The sequence below is a fragment of the Lolium rigidum genome, chromosome 1 (genome assembly GCF_022539505.1).
Source record: "Lolium rigidum isolate FL_2022 chromosome 1, APGP_CSIRO_Lrig_0.1, whole genome shotgun sequence".
Taxonomy (NCBI): domain Eukaryota; kingdom Viridiplantae; phylum Streptophyta; class Magnoliopsida; order Poales; family Poaceae; genus Lolium; species Lolium rigidum.
This window is the reverse complement of record NC_061508.1, coordinates 34,363,964-34,381,484: the sequence shown is the minus strand read 5'-3', so window position 1 is coordinate 34,381,484 and position 17,521 is coordinate 34,363,964. Positions and strand designations below refer to the sequence as shown.

Here is a 17,521-nt window from a genome sequence, read left to right as displayed (position 1 = left end):
AACTGATTTTTTTTTCTCGACTTGCAAGTCAAGTTGCAAATAATTTTTTTTCGGGTTGCAAGTCGGATTTCAACTAAGTTTTTTTTTTTTCTGGAGTTGCAAGTTGGGTTGGAACTGAGTTTTTTTTCTCATGTAGCAAGTCGGGTTGCAACTGAATTTTCGTCGAGTTGCAAGTTAGGTTGCAACTAAGCATTTTTCTCAAGTTACAAGTCAGGTTACAACCGAATTTTTCCCGAGTTGCAACTGTGTTTTTATTCAGCTACAAGTTGGATTGCACATGAGATGTATTTTTTGATTTATAAGTTGGGTTGCAAATGGAACTTTTAGTTGCAAGAGGGGTTGTAACAGACTTTTTTCAATTACAAGGTGGGTTCCAAGTGAACTTTTAGGAATTATCTCTTGATTTTCCTAGTGTACTTTATTGACATTCTTTTTAAGATGATTGACATTTGTTGGGAAAAAAATACCACTATACGTACCTTTAAGCCATATATTGAGCTAATTAAAGGAAAACAATATAAAACAGATGAAATGGGAAGGCCCAACAAGCTAATGGAACATGGAAATGGGTGAAATGAGACAACCCACGTCAAAACCCTTGATTGTTTTCACCAAATCGGGAATACTTACTTCTAGGTCTTCTTCCCTCACAAAAAAGATACGGAGCTGGTGTTTTGGCACATAGATGCATATGAACCTATTATAAAAAATATAGAAAAATAAAAAAAATGTCAAAAAATTCCGAGATAAAATTTCGCATGTACATATAGACATTTTATATTCGCTCACAAGTTCTCGGGGGAAACGAACATTTTATGTGGTCTATATAAAAAGACAAAAAATGTCCTCTGAATAGTCAAGTTTTGAATATTAAAATTTGTATTTTTTTACACGAGACATAAAAAATATTATTTTTCCCGAAAATTTATGTGCGAACATAGAATGTGTAATTGTACATGTACAATTTTATTTTTAATTTTTTTTTGATATTTTAAAAATATGTTTTCACATAGTGTATTCATATGCACCTCTGAACCAAAATAAATATCTCCTAAATCAATCGCTAGACAAAAGCTACTCCAGATCGCTCAGAAACAAGTGACGTCGTCTACTGAGAGTGAGAGCAGTAGACTGAGTCCTAGATACTCCCAGTGAACAGGAGTATCTGTCCCACCATCATACCATTATCCTCTCTTCCTCTCTCAATCATTTGATGGTCTCTCCATGAGGAGCTCGATCGCGAATTAGGGGAAGAGGCCGCCGCGGAGCACAGTGCCTCGTCGGCGGTCGCCATATGACGGGCATAGCACGGGCTGCTTCATTTGGCGGCCGTGTGATGGCGTGGTAGTTCTCGTACCGGCACGCCGCCTTGGTTGTCTGCATCGGCAACCTCATCACCGCGTTGCTCTTGCTCCACTCCCTCACCTCCTTCGCCCCCGCGCCTAGGCGTGTTGACATTGTGCAGTACACAGAGGAGCAGATTAGAAGGTTGGAGGAGTCGATCCGGATTCGCCATGACTCGGAGTCTGTCGAGCTTGTACATGCGGTACCAATCTAGAATTTCGCTGCAAAATTTGATGGGCTATGTAGCTAGCTCGCGATATAATTCAGAGCAACAACCCGTATTACGGTGGGAGATGATATGAAGATTTCGTTCAGCTTTTCATTGGGTGGCTGGGCAATATTGAGAGCAGCAACCATACGCGTGTACTCTGCTTCCTCTGCAAACTGCGTACATTGACCGTGGAGTTTTCTACCAAGTATTCCACTACCGTGGAGTGTTCTGCTATACCAAGTATTCCACTACCGTGGAACGTTCTGCTGCTATACCCATGATGATGAAATGCATGAACTGTGTAAATGGCCAAACTTTTCTTGAGAAATTACAACCGTGACAAGAAAAAAACCGGTAGCTACGTACCGATCTCCAGTGATGTGCATTTTGCAAGTGTGCAGCTGGGTTTATGTGCCAAGCTAAATAAAGGCAGTGTCGAGAACAAAAAATGAGTAACATTATTACATATATGCAGATAATGAAAATCAACTAGGAACACTATACAGTTGCACGGCACCAAATTATCACCTCAAAGCTGAAACCATCTACGTGTGCATGCTCCCTATCCTGTGGATCGGATGAGGACGACAACTCCAGCTTGCCGACAAAGGGATGGGTACACGTGCACGAGGCAAACGTGACGGCTCCATGGCGGAGGACTACTTCAGCGGGAAGGCCAAGACGGCCGACTAGGGGTGGAATCGAGCCGAGCCGAGCCGGCTCGAGGCTCGGCTCGGAAAGGCTCGTGAAATTTCGAGCCAAACCTGGCTCGGCTTGTGACTACAATTGTTCTGAAAATTGGGCTTGAGGCTCGGCTCGATAAGCTTGTGGCTCGGCTCCGAAGGCTCACAAGCCGGCCGCCACAGCCCAAGTCTGACCGCACCATTTTTCCCTTTCCTTCCAGGATTCCATGCCATCTCCGACCCCTACCTCTCCTGCTCGCCTGCAAGGCATAGGATTAGCGTCGGCCACCACCGCCGGCCGCCGCCGGCAGCCGCCACCCGCGCCCATGTGGCCACTCCACATCTCTTCCTCCCATGGCTGCCCCTGCCTGCTGCAGCGCTGCTCCTCCCTGTCCCGTTCCCCTCTGCCGCTTTCTCCTCACGGTCCCCTCGGATGAACACAGCGCCTTGCGCAGCGGCCATCGGTGCTGCTCGCCTGCTCGTACTCCTCTTTGGCGATTCCCCTCGGCTGTTCCTTGATGGATATGAGAAATTCGTTTTCTCTGTATTCTTTTTTCTGCGGATTTTGTCTACATATTCTTGATATAGTCCGTGATTCCGAGTTTATTTGTAGATGGATTTGTAATGTCGCAGAAGAAACATGGTCAAGATGAACCGATCAAAGTTAAATCAGAAAATTAAATTGACGAGAGAGGACGACGCTGTGCGGCCAGTGCGGGACGAGCAAGAAGAACAGTAGAGAATTTCCTTCACTGGGATGGATTTTCTATGCTGTGTGGTTTCGTGTCAATTCCTGTACTACATGTCTACATCCTGCTGGAAGAAGTATATATACTACTTGTAGCTCACGCGTGGCCATGTACTATAGATGACTGACGACTAGTTGTGTATATACCCATATGTGTTATGACTTATGACTGAAATGTTATTCTCAGTCTCTATGTTATGCATCTTTCAAAAAAAAAGTCTCTATGTTATGCACACGTCAGATTTAGCTATTAAACATTAGTGATGATTAGAACATCTCCACCGCTGAGCCCAAAAGTGTCCCCCGTAGTTATTTGGAGGCTGTCCACAAGTTTGGGCTCACACCGACACGACCTAAAAACCATGCCGACCCCTACGCAGAGGCGCTGATCGGGCCCACGGACTCCTTGCGCCACGTCGGATTACACGCGTGGGCTCCACCTGTCATCCGCATGATCCCAAATCCTACAAGTTTCCCCCAAATCTCCCCCTCCCGCCCGCCGCTCCTGGCATCATCAGCACCATCAACCCACATGCATGCGTCGGCGTACATGCCGATAGCGACATCAATGAACATGTCTAGTGTCGGCGCAGCTTCCGACGTCTATTTGGGGGCCGTCGATGGAGATGCTCTTACAAGTGTAAATTATTAGATATATATAGTAAGGTTAACTCTAAATTATTATTTTTCATCGAGTCTTCAAGCCGGCTTGTGAGCTTTACCGAGCAGGCTTGTCGAGCCTCGAGCCTTGATCGGAAGGTTTGGGCTTGGCTTGTGTGCCCTTCGAGCCGAGCCAAGCCCGAGCCAAGACTTGTCGAGCCCGAGCCGAGCCTCGAGCCTCGAGCTTTGTGTCCACCCCTACGGCCGACTTTCACTCTCAAGGTCAGTCCACGCGATGACGTTTCCCAGCACGGAAGATGTCGGCGGCAAAGGGAGAGGAAGATCTTGATTGCGGCGGCGTTCGACTAGGACGGCAATCTGTTTTTCTTTTAATTTCAGTCTATGCGTACGTTCTCGATCCCGATTGGTAGGGCCAAGCTAGGTCGACCGCTGGAATGTAAGTTTTGTGGTTGTGAATCATGGACCAGTTTGATGAAGTTACCATTTATTTTAACCAATGGTTACGAAGAATTAGATTAGATGGAACCACATGGAACTAAGTTCTGTGCCAATCACCGTAAACGAACTCCTATACATAGTATCATTTGTAGTTTTGTATTTTTGACACTATTCATGTTAGATATGCATATTTTTGTTTCTCTAAGTATAATTAGAATTTGGTTCTGAAATCTTTTGACATTGTAAACACGCATATTCCGAGTACTTACATATATTTTTTGAAATTTTGTACACTTGTAAATTTGAGTTTCGAATAGTGGTTAAGTTAGATTTCAGGTGTTGTCATGGTGGTGTTTGTGCCGTTGTTGTAAGGTTTGGAACACTATAGCAAAACTTTTTCATTTTTAGCCTCTTCTTTTTTGTTTTTGGTGTGTGCATACGTACTACCATTAGGGTACAATATTATTGCAGATGCTGGATGTAATTGTTATCTTTACTATATTAATATTTTTCCATTATTCTGAAAATGGTACACCTAACCTAAATGAAGATGCTCCTCGGTGGATATTCTCAAAAGCTAAGACATATCACCGCAGTACGTGGCCATCTACATATATATAGGAGATGCGTTTTCTCGGTTTCATACGAACCTACTTACCTGGTGTTAACCAGCAACAGAAAGAGAGTTTGTCATACCAATGAACAATACCAGCGGCTCATGTCTAGCTGAAGTAGTAGTTGTGTAGATGTCGTTGCGACCGGAAACCACACCGCTATGTGCATGTTCTAAGTGTGGGATTGAGAGCTGTCGGGAAGAAAATCAATGCCGTGGCGACATTCCGTCTCAGCTAGGCTAGATATCAAATTATGCTCAGAGATGTCTGTAGGCGTCTCTCCCCCTCATTCTGCAACAGTACCGCGATATCGAGCATATGCTTCGGAAGGAAACAGGCTTGGGCGAAGGCTCTAAATCGGGGGCGAACCCATATCCTTCCTTATTCAGGGAGTCCGCGTGCGTCGCTGGAGAATTCAGTAAAATGTCTCAACTTGCACTGATGTATTGTCGGCCTTTGGATGGAAAAGGAAGGGACATGGTTCACTTTGATGATTGGATTAAGGTTGAGATAGGATGCTGGCTCAATTGACTCGAGTGATCATGTAAACACTAGTTTGATTCGAGAGATTGGAGCTATGATTTGAATCTTGGGGTGTGCTCCGGTGTCCCCCCCAGCTTCACGGTTCTGAGAAGTTGGAGCTGCTCCAGCTTTTGATATAATTACGTGAAGTTGAATTCGTGAAATATAAAAATGCAGAGCACACACCGCGTGATCGCCTAAATCTTTGGCTGAAAGTTCATCTGGCCCGTGGCGAAGTATTTCCTGGCGGTGGAGTTGGCCTGGCCACGACAGTGAGGATGGCTATGGCAGCGGCGCTGAACCACCCGGCACTGCCGTGACGTTCCCAAACAACGGGTAATTAGAAATATTGAAACACGTTCAAGAGAGGAGATGTATTTGAAAAATTAACTGCAAGCTGCTCTAGCTTTTGGTACACAAACATAAAAAACACGGAGCGTCATAATTTACATCCGACTGCTACTGATTTAACTTTATCGCAACATGATTTACATTTGTCGCTACTGAATCATGGATTCCGGCGAACGAGTCAAACGTACCTTCAGCTGAAGTTAAACTTGTCCGATTCGTTCTCGCCGCCGCGCAAATCGAGTTATAGCTCGCTGCCGCCACCGCCAGGAGCTTGCTGTCGCCGCCACTACGTCGCGCGTCGCCTCACCCACGACGAAGTTGGTTGAGGCGGTCACAACAAGTTTCTGGCGGGGGCGGGAACAAGCTATAAATCGATTTGCGCGGCAACAAGAATGATTCAGACAAGTTTGACTCCGGCTGAAGGTAAGTTCATTTGTTTGCCGGCGGCCTCGATTCGGTGGCGGCAGGCGTGAATCACGCTGCGGTGAAGTCAAATCGGGGAGAGTCTGGGCATTGGGAAACATACCCGAGAGATGAGGGGGAGAAAGATAAAACGTGCGTAACATTTTGGTTACTTATCGGTAGCAGTGGAACGTAAATAAATAACAAATCCATGTTTTTGTGTTCTGCGGAACCAACTTCACGTATTTGTACCAAAAGTTGAAGCAACTACACATATTTGTACCAAAGCTGGAGCAACTCCACGAATCAAAACAAAAAACCTAGAGCGGCTCCAAGGTTTTAGAACGATGGAGCTGAAGAGGGGGGGGGGGGACACCGGAGCAATCACGTTGAATCTTAGTTCATACTTAGTCTGGTTCGCTACTTGTCCTTATCCATCTGACCAAGCCAGCTTCTTAATCTGTCAGCTATTTCTTTGGCGAGCGCTAGCTATAAAGGCAAAGTTTTAAATAGCCGGTTACAAACTGACTATAGCCTTTTCAATACCCTCCTGCCTCGCCCCCCCATGCGGCGACCAGGGGGAACCTTAGATCGCGCCTCCGCCAAGCCCCCCTCCTGCCTCCCCCCTCCTCCATCGCCGCTGCCTGAGGGCGCGGCCGGGCAAAGCCCGGTCGGCGTCGGTGGCGGCAGGTCCTCTCGTCCTCAGGCTTGGGTGGAGGGGCGCGGGGTGTCTCCTCCGGGCCAGGGCGTGGCCCGTTCGTCGGGGGCCATGGCGTGCCGACGCAGGCGTGTCCTGCTGCGGTGACGTGACTGACGACGGTGGTGGTTGCGCATCTCCGGGCGGCTCGGGCGGGTGGCGGCAAGGGCGGTGGTGGATGCTCAGCCGACTTCTGCGAGGAAGGGAGGCTCAACGGCGGCTGCGTGGGGGGCCGGCTGCGGATCGCTGCGGGTTCGATCTAGGCTGTCGGGCCTGGATCTGCCGACGGCGGCGCGACGGTGCCCTCTGCGGATACGGCAACCGAGGGACAGCGGTGGTGGCTCAAGGAGGCGCAATCTTGCTTGCCTCGGCACTACGCTTGTCGAGGTGGGGATGCGCGGCTGCCGGTGAAAACTGTGCTCCGACTACGGTCTTGGCGGGCGATGGCGGCGCTACACGTCGCAACCTTCTTGGAGGCATCGTTGTCGCAGCCTGCATCTACACACTCGTACGTGCTGCTCCGGGTGAAATCCTAGATCTGGGTCTCCCGGATCAGACGATGGCGGTGCCTCCTGCGTCGTTGTACCTCTTGGGGCATCGTTTTTGGAGCAGCTGCTAGATGATGGCGGTTGTTGGTGGAGTGGTTTTCATCTACCACATTGTTGGCGTTGAGTCTCGGTGGCATGGTGTTGTAGGGTATCGACGACGGATGCGGGATGATGTATGCGTGCACGATGGTGGAGCCGTCTGGCATCATGGTGGCATCGACGGCATGTCTTGCAAAGTTAATGCGATGATCTCTCTTGAAGATGGAGTCGAGAAAGACGGCGGTAGCAACTTCTGTGGCGTATGCGTTGGCGTGCGCGGAGAGTCTGCTTGACTGGATGTGCTTCTCACCTGCTATTGGGCGGTTTGGGAAGGCATTTGATTTTTGGATGATGTGTGTTGGTGTATTGTCACCCCCTTCATCCCACTGTAGGTCTAGTGAGGTGGCTTCGAGGTTGATCTTTTGTATTGTTCTTGTAATATTTGTGAATAATGGGGCACTTTTCCCCCATTTCAAAAAAAAACCTTTTCAATACACCCCTCTAACCTAGCTAGCATATAAGGAAGGCCTAGCTAGGTTGTAAGAATCAACGTTGGAACGTCGATTCTCATGCAGCATATTAAGAGCTCCGAAATCTCTTTCGGCGCTTTTTATTTCCCGTACTATCTAACCGTAAGGTTCAAGGAATTCCCCTCTTGGATTGTGCATACTATATTGGCACAATCATTTGCCAAACGAGCTTGGCGTAGGTATATAACTCGGTGTAGGTAGAGTGTGCTGCTGGAGTGCCATAGTGTCGGTTGCATGCCCCGGGCCGAGGTCCTAATTGGTGTGGGCCGTGTGGCTCAACCAATGGTTATGGCTACTTGTTCATCCGAATACATGACAAGACAAGTAAAATCACATCGTCGCCATTTTACTTTAAGTTTATGCTACTTTTTGTTTAAAGTACATCGATATTGGGTCCGATAAAACGTCATATTAGTACAAACCAAAACCATATGGAGACGCTCTCTCCATGACCGTGTGACACCATAATGAAACTTTATGATGCTACTCACTCCGCTGCCTTATAAATGTAGTAGGAGAGAAGGGAGACATGCTCACATTTTTAGCCATGTACGTATAACATTCATACCATCATATAGTGCACAAGCAAGTCCGAGACTTGCCCGGTCACCGGACCTAATACAGTACACATTGCATTTTTTTTTTGAAATTTCACATTGCATAATATGGAATGTGAGATATCAGCAAATGTAGCAGCGCCGAGCAGATAATTTCTGGTCTTTGGTTCATGGTGATTGTTAGGGAGAGAATGCTTTGGCCTCCAAATGGAATCTTATGGTACACCTTTTCCGTTACTGTCACTTTGATAGTTTGATCTCAACTAATAAATGGTGTTGCCTTGATTCTGCGATTTCAATAGCAATGGAGATTGGAGACAGAGCTCCCACTACGATATACATGTCACATCTCACATGCAGGGCAGAAATGTATGATGCTACACTTCTAGTAGATCGGAATGAATTGAGAATATCTCCATTCGTCTACCTAATCAAATCTGTGTGTGAGTGAAGAAGAGAATAAAAAGTAAATCATAAAACATCACATGTATCTGTGCCAGATATGTTTTCACATTGCTTATGTCAGGAACCAAGTTTTGTGCTAAACCTACGATTTGGTTTGTACGAGATAGCCTGTGCACCCAGACGACGCTACAATAGTACTCCTAGTAGCATGCTAAATCCTCAAAGTTTTGTTTTTCTCAGCATGAAGAAAATGTTGAACCACATTTTTTTGAGACAAAAATGTTGAACCACATGGAATGGGGTAGTCCGGTAGTGTAACTGCATTTTTGTTTTTTGTTTTTTGTTTTGAAAATTGGGTATTGTAACTTTTTTTTTTTTGAGAAAATTGGGTAGTGTAACTGCTGAACTCGATCGACTACAAGCGGATAAATTGGCCCAAGTCCCACTCCACCCAATCCGGCCCAAAGCGGTACTGCTAAACTCAACCTTCAGAACGCGTGAACTGAAACAACAGCCAGAAAACAGAGCAGCGGCGCAGCAATCTGGCGGTTCCAGAATTGGAAGCAGAAGGCGAAGCGAACCACCCGCCGACATCGCCGGAGAAGTCGCCAGATCTGGTCATTCTGTCTTCGTAGCCACTCGTCGTCGCCTTCCCCCACTTCAAGGCCTGCACTTTCCCCATCTCCATCTTACACAAACCCTACTTCTTCTCTCATATGTTGATAAAGATCCGATTTTTACGCTATATGTGGCTGTTTTATCGGTGTCCTGTAGCAAATTTCCCCTTTTTCTTTCGGTCATCTATTATGCATATGTCTTTTGTTTAATATACTATTGTTTTCAAACAAAACTAACAGAGAAGCGAGGACCCCGCAGTTGTTTCTTAATCGGGCAAGTACTTTGAGTTATGTTGATTGGCTAGATTTCCATCGATTTTTCTTCAGGATTGACAACCCTATAGTAGATGGGCTTAATTAATATTGACCGATCTGGTTTAAGAACCGATCTCATGCATTTTGAATCGCGTATCTAGGGTAAAGATCAGATTTTCATATTAGATGTGGTCAGTAGCGTTTTGAACAGAAATTCTATTATTACGCACACTCGTGAAGTTATCTGCAGTTAGAAATAAGAAGAGGGAAAATCATGATATTAGAAAATAAGAACCTTAGAATAGATTGGATTAATTAATATTGACCGACTGGTTCACATGCATCTTGAATCGTGTGCCCTTGATAAAGATCCGATTTTCATGCTATATGTGGCTGTTTTAAGCAGAAATGATTATGCACACCTGTGAAGTTATCTACAAATGGAAATTAAAAGGCATCACAACATAAACAAATAAATAAATAGTAGTATAATGTATCAGGTTCCACATATGATTGCACATTGCTGTCACTAGCGCTAGAACTCCACTCGTAGTTTCTCTCTTCTAGTTTAATGTTAGTAATTTTAGCATACCACCTAAATTTATCTTGTATGTTAATATTCAGATCTCTTCTAATTTTCTGTCTTGATCTTCTTCTGTTCTGCAGAGAGTTAGCTATCATGCAAAGCCCCGACAAACTGCCGACACCCTTGTCTGTGAATCCGTTGCTGTGTCTGGACTCCAAGGTTGGGCAGACCTCCCAGATGGCCTGCTTCAGTCCATAATTGCTTTGTCTGGATCATTCATCGACCTTCTTGCATTTGCTGGCACATGCCACTCTTGGCGTGTTGCATTCTCATCGTACCCATCCAAATCAAGCATTCGCACTATGTTACCACCTCTCCTCATCCGCCCCAATGTTCGTGTCAAAGCTCCTCATCTCCCTTCTAACAATGGTCATCGCAAGCTACGCATTTGCCAGGTCATAGATCTATCTAAGCAAAACACCACCTTTCGCTGCCAGATTCCTAAAGAAACTTTGCAGGTGATGCATTTTGCTGGCTGTTCCTATGGTCATCTGATCCGTTGCCGCCGTCGTTATTGTGTTGTTGTTGATGTGTTCGGTGGTGCGAGAGGTTTCACCTCCACGTCTCCCATCCGAAGCAATGACTCGTGAAGAGTTCTACTATAGTGGCACTTTGACAGCTCCCCTTGCATCACCCAAATCGCATCTCCTCATCGGTACTCGGACATCCCTATTTGATTGGCCGGTTAGCGGTGACACTTGGTTTGAACTCCAACTTGATGATGCACGTATAGAACAAATTGTGGAATTCAATGGTAAGTTCATTGCGATGGATTATCATTATAGGATCTACACTTTGCAGCTGGCTCCCCGGCTTGGTTTGCAGGAGATAAAAACTGAGTGGTGGGACGGCATGGCTGAATGCCCATATTTAAGACCATGGCTAGTGGTCTGTGGTGACATGCTTCTAATTGTTGATCATTGCATCAACTTATCTTATGGAGCACCAGTGACCTATAGACCCTACCGCCTCGATATGACTACAAAGCTGGCAAAATGGGTGGAGGTGAAGAAGCTGGACAACTGGGCACTCTTTGTTGGTGGTGATGTGAGGAGCACGCCGTTTTCTTGCATGAATCCAGAACTATGGGGAGGGAAGAGGAACTGCTTGTACTATGCCCATTACTCTCAACCTATGAGCATACATGGGTTTGGTGACCAGGCAGATGTGGTGTGGGATCGATCAACCGATCCTGACCTTCTGTACAAAAGGAACTGGTACCGCCAGCTGCAGGCCCTCTGGGTGTATCCAAGCATGTTCTACTCAGATGACGAGTGACTGTCCTATGCATTTGCGGTTTCGCTCTAACATTTTCTTTGTAAAATTTCCACCTCCCAAGAGAGAGCAGAAACTTTTCCAGCTTGGACAGGGATACATCATGGAGGCAGGATTACTCAAGGTTTCGCCATTCTGGTTTTAGAACTTTGCAGGAGATGTTTATGGTGTACTTAGCGCTTACTCCAGCTTCTGCCGTTTGTTTAACTGTTCACCCTTTTGATGTGCCATTTAATCTATCACTGGATGGATGTGTGTACTTACCAACATACTGCTTTTATGTGGTAGAACTGGCATGTCTTGCATTTTTTCCCTGTTTCAACTCTTTTTTATTGTAGAATGGTGTATTTTTTACCCTTTTTTATCTATGGAATTTTTCTATGATTTATTGTTGATTGCAAGTGAGTGGCCAAGGCATTTTGATTGTGCATCTGAATCTTTGAATAATTTTACTGCCCAGTAGCACTACCAAATGGATCAAATAGAAGTGGAACTTTCATCAGTGGTATTGAAACTATTGCACAATCACCATAAGCATTATATTCACCAAAGTAGATCATGTTCGTGGTGTGGTCTGCTCTTGTACGTGGGTGCTAACCTCTTTGTATGTTCTGGGCTTCATTTTCACAATACAGGAATACAGGATATCTGAACTTTAGTGCAGATTTTTGCTCACTGAACCAAATTATTGCAAACGAAGTGGTTGCATTGCTTGTAGGATTATAGCACCTGATCAAGGAACTAAATAACTCAGTGTTATTTGTAAGTATATGATGAAAAGAGACACCTGTAGTACTAGTGCCAACTTAAACGGCAACATATCTGGTCATGCTAGCACATAAGCGATGACCTCTGTGCGCAGATCTATGACTTGGACTTTGGAATGCGTTACCGAAATATCTAGCCATTCTGCAGGTGATCTTTGACTAGTTATCCAGGAAATGCTTGATCCCTAAACCTCGATATTCTGCCAAATGTCCTCTACGAAACTTAAAATTACATTTTCTGTTGGAAATTATCCAGCGACAAAAAAGCAGTCGCCTACAGTGGAGGATTGCATGCCCCATTTTAGATTACAGTCTACACGGTGGTGGTGGTGCATCGCAGATGATTTTGCAGCATAGTTCATCTGGTAGGGAGGGTCGTAAGTGGTTTGTGAACTTAGTGGGGTCTAATTGGACGAGTTTTTGAACGGTGGTGAGTAATCAACCTAACTTGGATCTCACCGGATTTGGGGAACATTGTGTCATGTATGATGGGTTCATGTGGCAAGTGAGGTGACTGACGAATCTCTTGTGTGTATCAGTGTATGTGGGGAAGTGGGAGAGAGCTTCTGTCTCCACCATATGTGTGTGCCTGAAAGTTGTCAGTTGGCTTCTGTATAGTGGATGTCTCTGGATGAAATTCATCATGCTTCATGGCTTGCTTCTGCAGTGCCGTTGTAATTGTAACTCAGTATGGTAATGTAATTAAGCTTGTAACTAATATGGTAATGTAATTAAGCTACTAAACTGAAGGAGCGCCACAATATATAGCGCATCCTAACATGTTAGATAAAAGCATAGTTTAAAATAGCCGGCTATAGTCGGGCTATAGCCCGCTATAGCCTTTCCCCGCATGGTGCGGCTAACTGCATTAACCCGCTGAAAGGTGTTAAAGTCCTTAAATAGCCGGCTATAGCCAGCCTATAGCCGGGCTATAGCTGTTTGGGGAGGCCGCAGCTAGGGTTGAAAACGAAACGGAAACTTTCCGTCCGTTTCCGAAGAAAAAGAAAATGGAGGGACAAATACGGAAAAGGAAGCGGCATTTTGAGGAAACTAAACGGAAACGGCAAAGAAAACGAGGGAGCCCTTTCCGACGAAAACGGAAACGGCAGAGGAAATTTCAGAAAAATAAATACGAAAAGTTTCCGGAAATAAAACCTAGAAAGGCCCGTGTATTTAGCAGACCTACATTTACATATGAAACCAGGCTTGGCCACATATCAAGTCTACTAAGTACTTCAACCCTAATCACTCTGTATAATTGCGTGTTCATTTAGCTGTTAAACTATGTGAGTTACTTTATGTGAATTTCCGCATGTCGAAGTTAAATGTTATATCTTGTTTTATTGTCTTTTCTTTATGTGTGTCTTTTGGTCTACAAACCAAGGTATCATGCCGCATTGCGTTGTGGCAAATATTTGTTTTCGTAACGTATCCTCTACGTATCCGTTCTGTATTCATATCCGATGATTTCCGTTTTCATATTCGTTTCCGGGGATTCCGTTTCCATTTTCGATTCCGACAAGATCGAGGGAAACAAAAACGATAAAGCATGTTTCCGTCCGTTTCCGTTTCGTTTTCAACCCTAGCCGCAGCTATATCCTGTAGCCGGCTATTTTAAACATTGGATAAAAGTGCTTTTGGTGAGGCGATCAAATTTATATAGCTCAAAAGTTCATTAACAAAGGACGACTAGCTAGGTGAGGCGATTGACAAAACAACTAGTTCAGCCTCTATCCAAATTTAAATTTGATGGGACTACTCACTCGCTACCCAATAAGTGAAACAGAAAAGAAACATGCTCACAATTCCAGGCATATAGTCCAGCACAGGCCCGTGGCATGTTTTTCAAACTTGATACGATGCGCACTGCAAAATTAGTATTGTCGGGTACCAGGAAATGCTGCAATGCGGTGGTGGATCCCATGATGGGCATTTTAAGTTATGCTTTGATTCCAAGCAGTAAATTAATGCTCATCACGATAAAATTATGATGACAGATTATTGTTTATAGAGATAAGAATAACTGTGTGAGCCCATTACCACTTATAGAGATAGGAATAATCATCTCAGGCCATCTACCAAAAATAATTTACGTGTGTAAATGTTACAAATGCGGCAAGCAAATAACGAAGAACGAAAAGGAAATCACAACGCAGACACGAGTTTTTAACATGGAAAACCCCCTCAACATAGAGGGGAAAAAACTACGGACGGCAGCCAGCAAAAATTTACTATATCGAAAGTGTTTACAAATGTCGTGGGTTATCTTATAATCTGATAAGCCCTATCCGACGGCTTACAAGAGGTATATATAGGCGGTGGTATCGATCCGTACCGCGGGGGCTACCCGGCGACGGGCATCGCTCCGCTCGAAGTTAGCCTCCCTTTAATATAAATTTGGATCGCAATATAACTCTAAACCTGAGAATGAAAAGGAGAAATGCCCAATTGTCTACTGCTTCTTTTTTTTTTTGAAAAGAGGGCAAAAGCTTTGCCCTATTCCATTAATTAAGGAGAAGTAGAATAGTTTTTACAAGGCACCCGATTACACCCTTGAAACCAAAAAGGACCTACTCTCGCGGCATCAAGTTACTCATACATTTATCACCCACCAAAATCCATAGTTTAGCCTCTTGCTTGATCTTATTGAAGAGCACGGAGGGTGGCGCTTGCTTGCTTTTGAAGACCCGAGCGTTTCTTTCATTCCAAAGTTCCCAAGACACGAGGAAGGTTAACGATGCGACGTCCTTGCGCTTGGTCATCTTACCCCACCATGGGTGAAGAGAAGTGGTCGGCCAAAGGTTGGGGTCAAGGGGTTGGATGCCAAGCCAAGTGTTCAAAAGGCCCCAAAGGCGGATGGTGTAACGACAATTGACAAGAAGGTGATCAACGGATTCTAAAGCATGTTTGCAAAGAGGACAATCCCGACCATTAGGCCAACCTCTCTTCTCCAAGCGGTCATTAGTCCAAAGCCTATTTTGAAGAGCAAGCCACATAAAGAGCTTATACTTGGGCGGTGCCCAAAACTTCCACACCGAGGAGGCAACCGGGGAAAGCGTGGCTCCGAAGAATTGAGCATGGTAGGCGGAGGAAGAAGAGTAGATGCCATTATCGGTGAGGTTCCAAGAAATCTCGTCCTCCACGTCCTCATTAAGAGAGACCTCGGAGAGTTTGACCCAAAGGGAGATGTATTGGCGAATATGTTGTATGGTGAAGACCGCGTCCAAGTTAATCTTGGAGATCCAACCATGATTGGACATGGCCTTGTTGACTTTCCAATTCTTTCTAGTGGAGATTTTGTATATGAGAGGGGCGATGTCGATGGGCTTTATGCCATTAAGCCACGGCGCCTTCCAAAAAGGAGTCTTCTTCCCATTGCCCACCATGATGGTAGTAGAGGCGTAGAAAAGGTCCATGTCCGTGTCATTGCAAGGATTGCCAAGACCCACCCAAATTTTGGATGGCTCTTTCCATTCCTTCCAAGGCCACCGCAAGCGAAGGGCACGGGAGAAGAAGTCGGCATTAAGAACCCCAAGGCCACCAAGATTTTTGGGCCTACAAACGATATCCCAATTGACCTTACATTGTCCACCGGAGACCTTATCGGTGCCCGCCCATAAGAAGGCTCTTTCAATTTTCTTCATGTTGGCCATAGTGCCATTCGGGACATTGAGAGATGTGAAGTGGTATATAGCTTGAGAGGAAAGGACGGATTTGACAAGAGCGGTGCGACCCGCGAAGTTAACAAGTTTCCCATTCCAAGTGGGGATTTTCCGGGCCGCTTTGTCCTCAAGAGATTGAAAGTCCGCCTTGCGCAGACACCAAGGGGAGAGGGGTAGCCCAAGATACTTCAACGGGAAAGTAGCCCTAAGAACCGGGGTGCCATGAAGGATATCGTCAAGGTCGATGTTGTGGCAACAAATAGGTACAACGGAGCTCTTGTGGAAATTGGTGCATAGACCCGTAACTTCGCCGAAGGCATGAAGGATGGCGGTGAGGTTTTGCACATCATGCTTAGAGGGCGCAATGAAGATTGCCGCATCATCGGCATAGAGGGAGGTCCTCAAAATGGTGGTCCGCCTAGCAAGCTTGTGAAGCAACCCATGAATGGAGGCAAGCTCGAGGATTTGGGTGATGGGGTCTATAGCAAGGACAAAAAGGAGAGGTGACAAAGGGTCCCCTTGACGTAGCCCCCGGCCATGTTTGATAGGTTGGCCGGCCACCCCATTAAGGAGGACCCGCGATGAGGCGGTGACGAGCAAGGCGACCACCCAATTCCGGAAGCGTGGAGGGAATCCCCGTTTTTGTAGAAGGTCAATAATGTAGTCCCAACGCACGGAATCGAACGCCTTCCGAATGTCGAGCTTGAAGAGAAGGGCCGGAATTTTCCTCTTGTGTAACCTCGCAGCAAGATTCTTTACGTATAGGAAGTTGTCATGGATACTTCTTTTCTTGATGAAAGCACTTTGCGCCTTGGAGACAAGGTCATCCATATGCGGAGCAAGCCTTAGGGAAAGCATTTTGGCGATGATCTTGGCAATGCCATGAATGAGGCTAATAGGCCGGAAGTCGGAGATCTCCTCCGCCCCATCCTTCTTGGGCAAAAGGGCAATGTTAGCGGAGTTTAACCAATGGAAGTTGGCCACGTGAAGATCCCCGAAGAGATTGATAGCTCGCATAACGTCTTGGCGGATAATATCCCAACAATGCTTGTAGAAGGCACCCGTGAAACCGTCCGGACCGGGGGCTTTGTCGCCCGGAAGAAGATTGATGGCATGCTTAACCTCGTCCTCCGTGAAGGGGTCATCGAGAGACGCCAAATCCGGGGCCTCAAATTGTAGTCCGGCCCAATTGAAGTCCTTGTGTCGATTTTGCCCCTTACCCATAACATCTCCAAAATGGTCGGAAATGATCTTCTCCTTGTGGTTGTGGTCGGTAATCCACCCGTTGTTGTGCTTAAGGCGGTGAATATGGTTCTTCCTCCTCCTCCCGTTAACCTTCCTATGAAAGAATTTGGTATTTGCGTCACCCTCTCTAATGTTGGTGATCCTCGAGCATTGCCTCTTACGAGCTCGCTCAATAACCGCAAGGCTCACCACCTTTCTCTTGAGCTCGGCCCTCAAAGCCCTTTCCTCATAAGAGAGAGACCTCCACTCTTGCGCCATGTCGAGATTAAGAATGATAAGAAGGGCGGCATGATGCAACACCTTGTTGGAGGAGAAAAGGGTCCGGCTCCAAGAAGAGAGATGTTTTCCGGTTTGTTGGAGCTTATGGAAAAGGATTTGGCAAGGTTCCACATGTGGGGAAGGAG

At 45.8% G+C, this 17,521-nt stretch overlaps 1 pseudogene; it reads left to right on the top strand.

The window, feature by feature from the left end:
• LOC124706584 overlaps window positions 1–11,446 on the top strand; it is a 39,817-nt pseudogene extending 28,371 nt beyond the window's left edge.
• The last annotated feature ends 6,075 nt before the right edge of the window (window positions 11,447–17,521 follow it).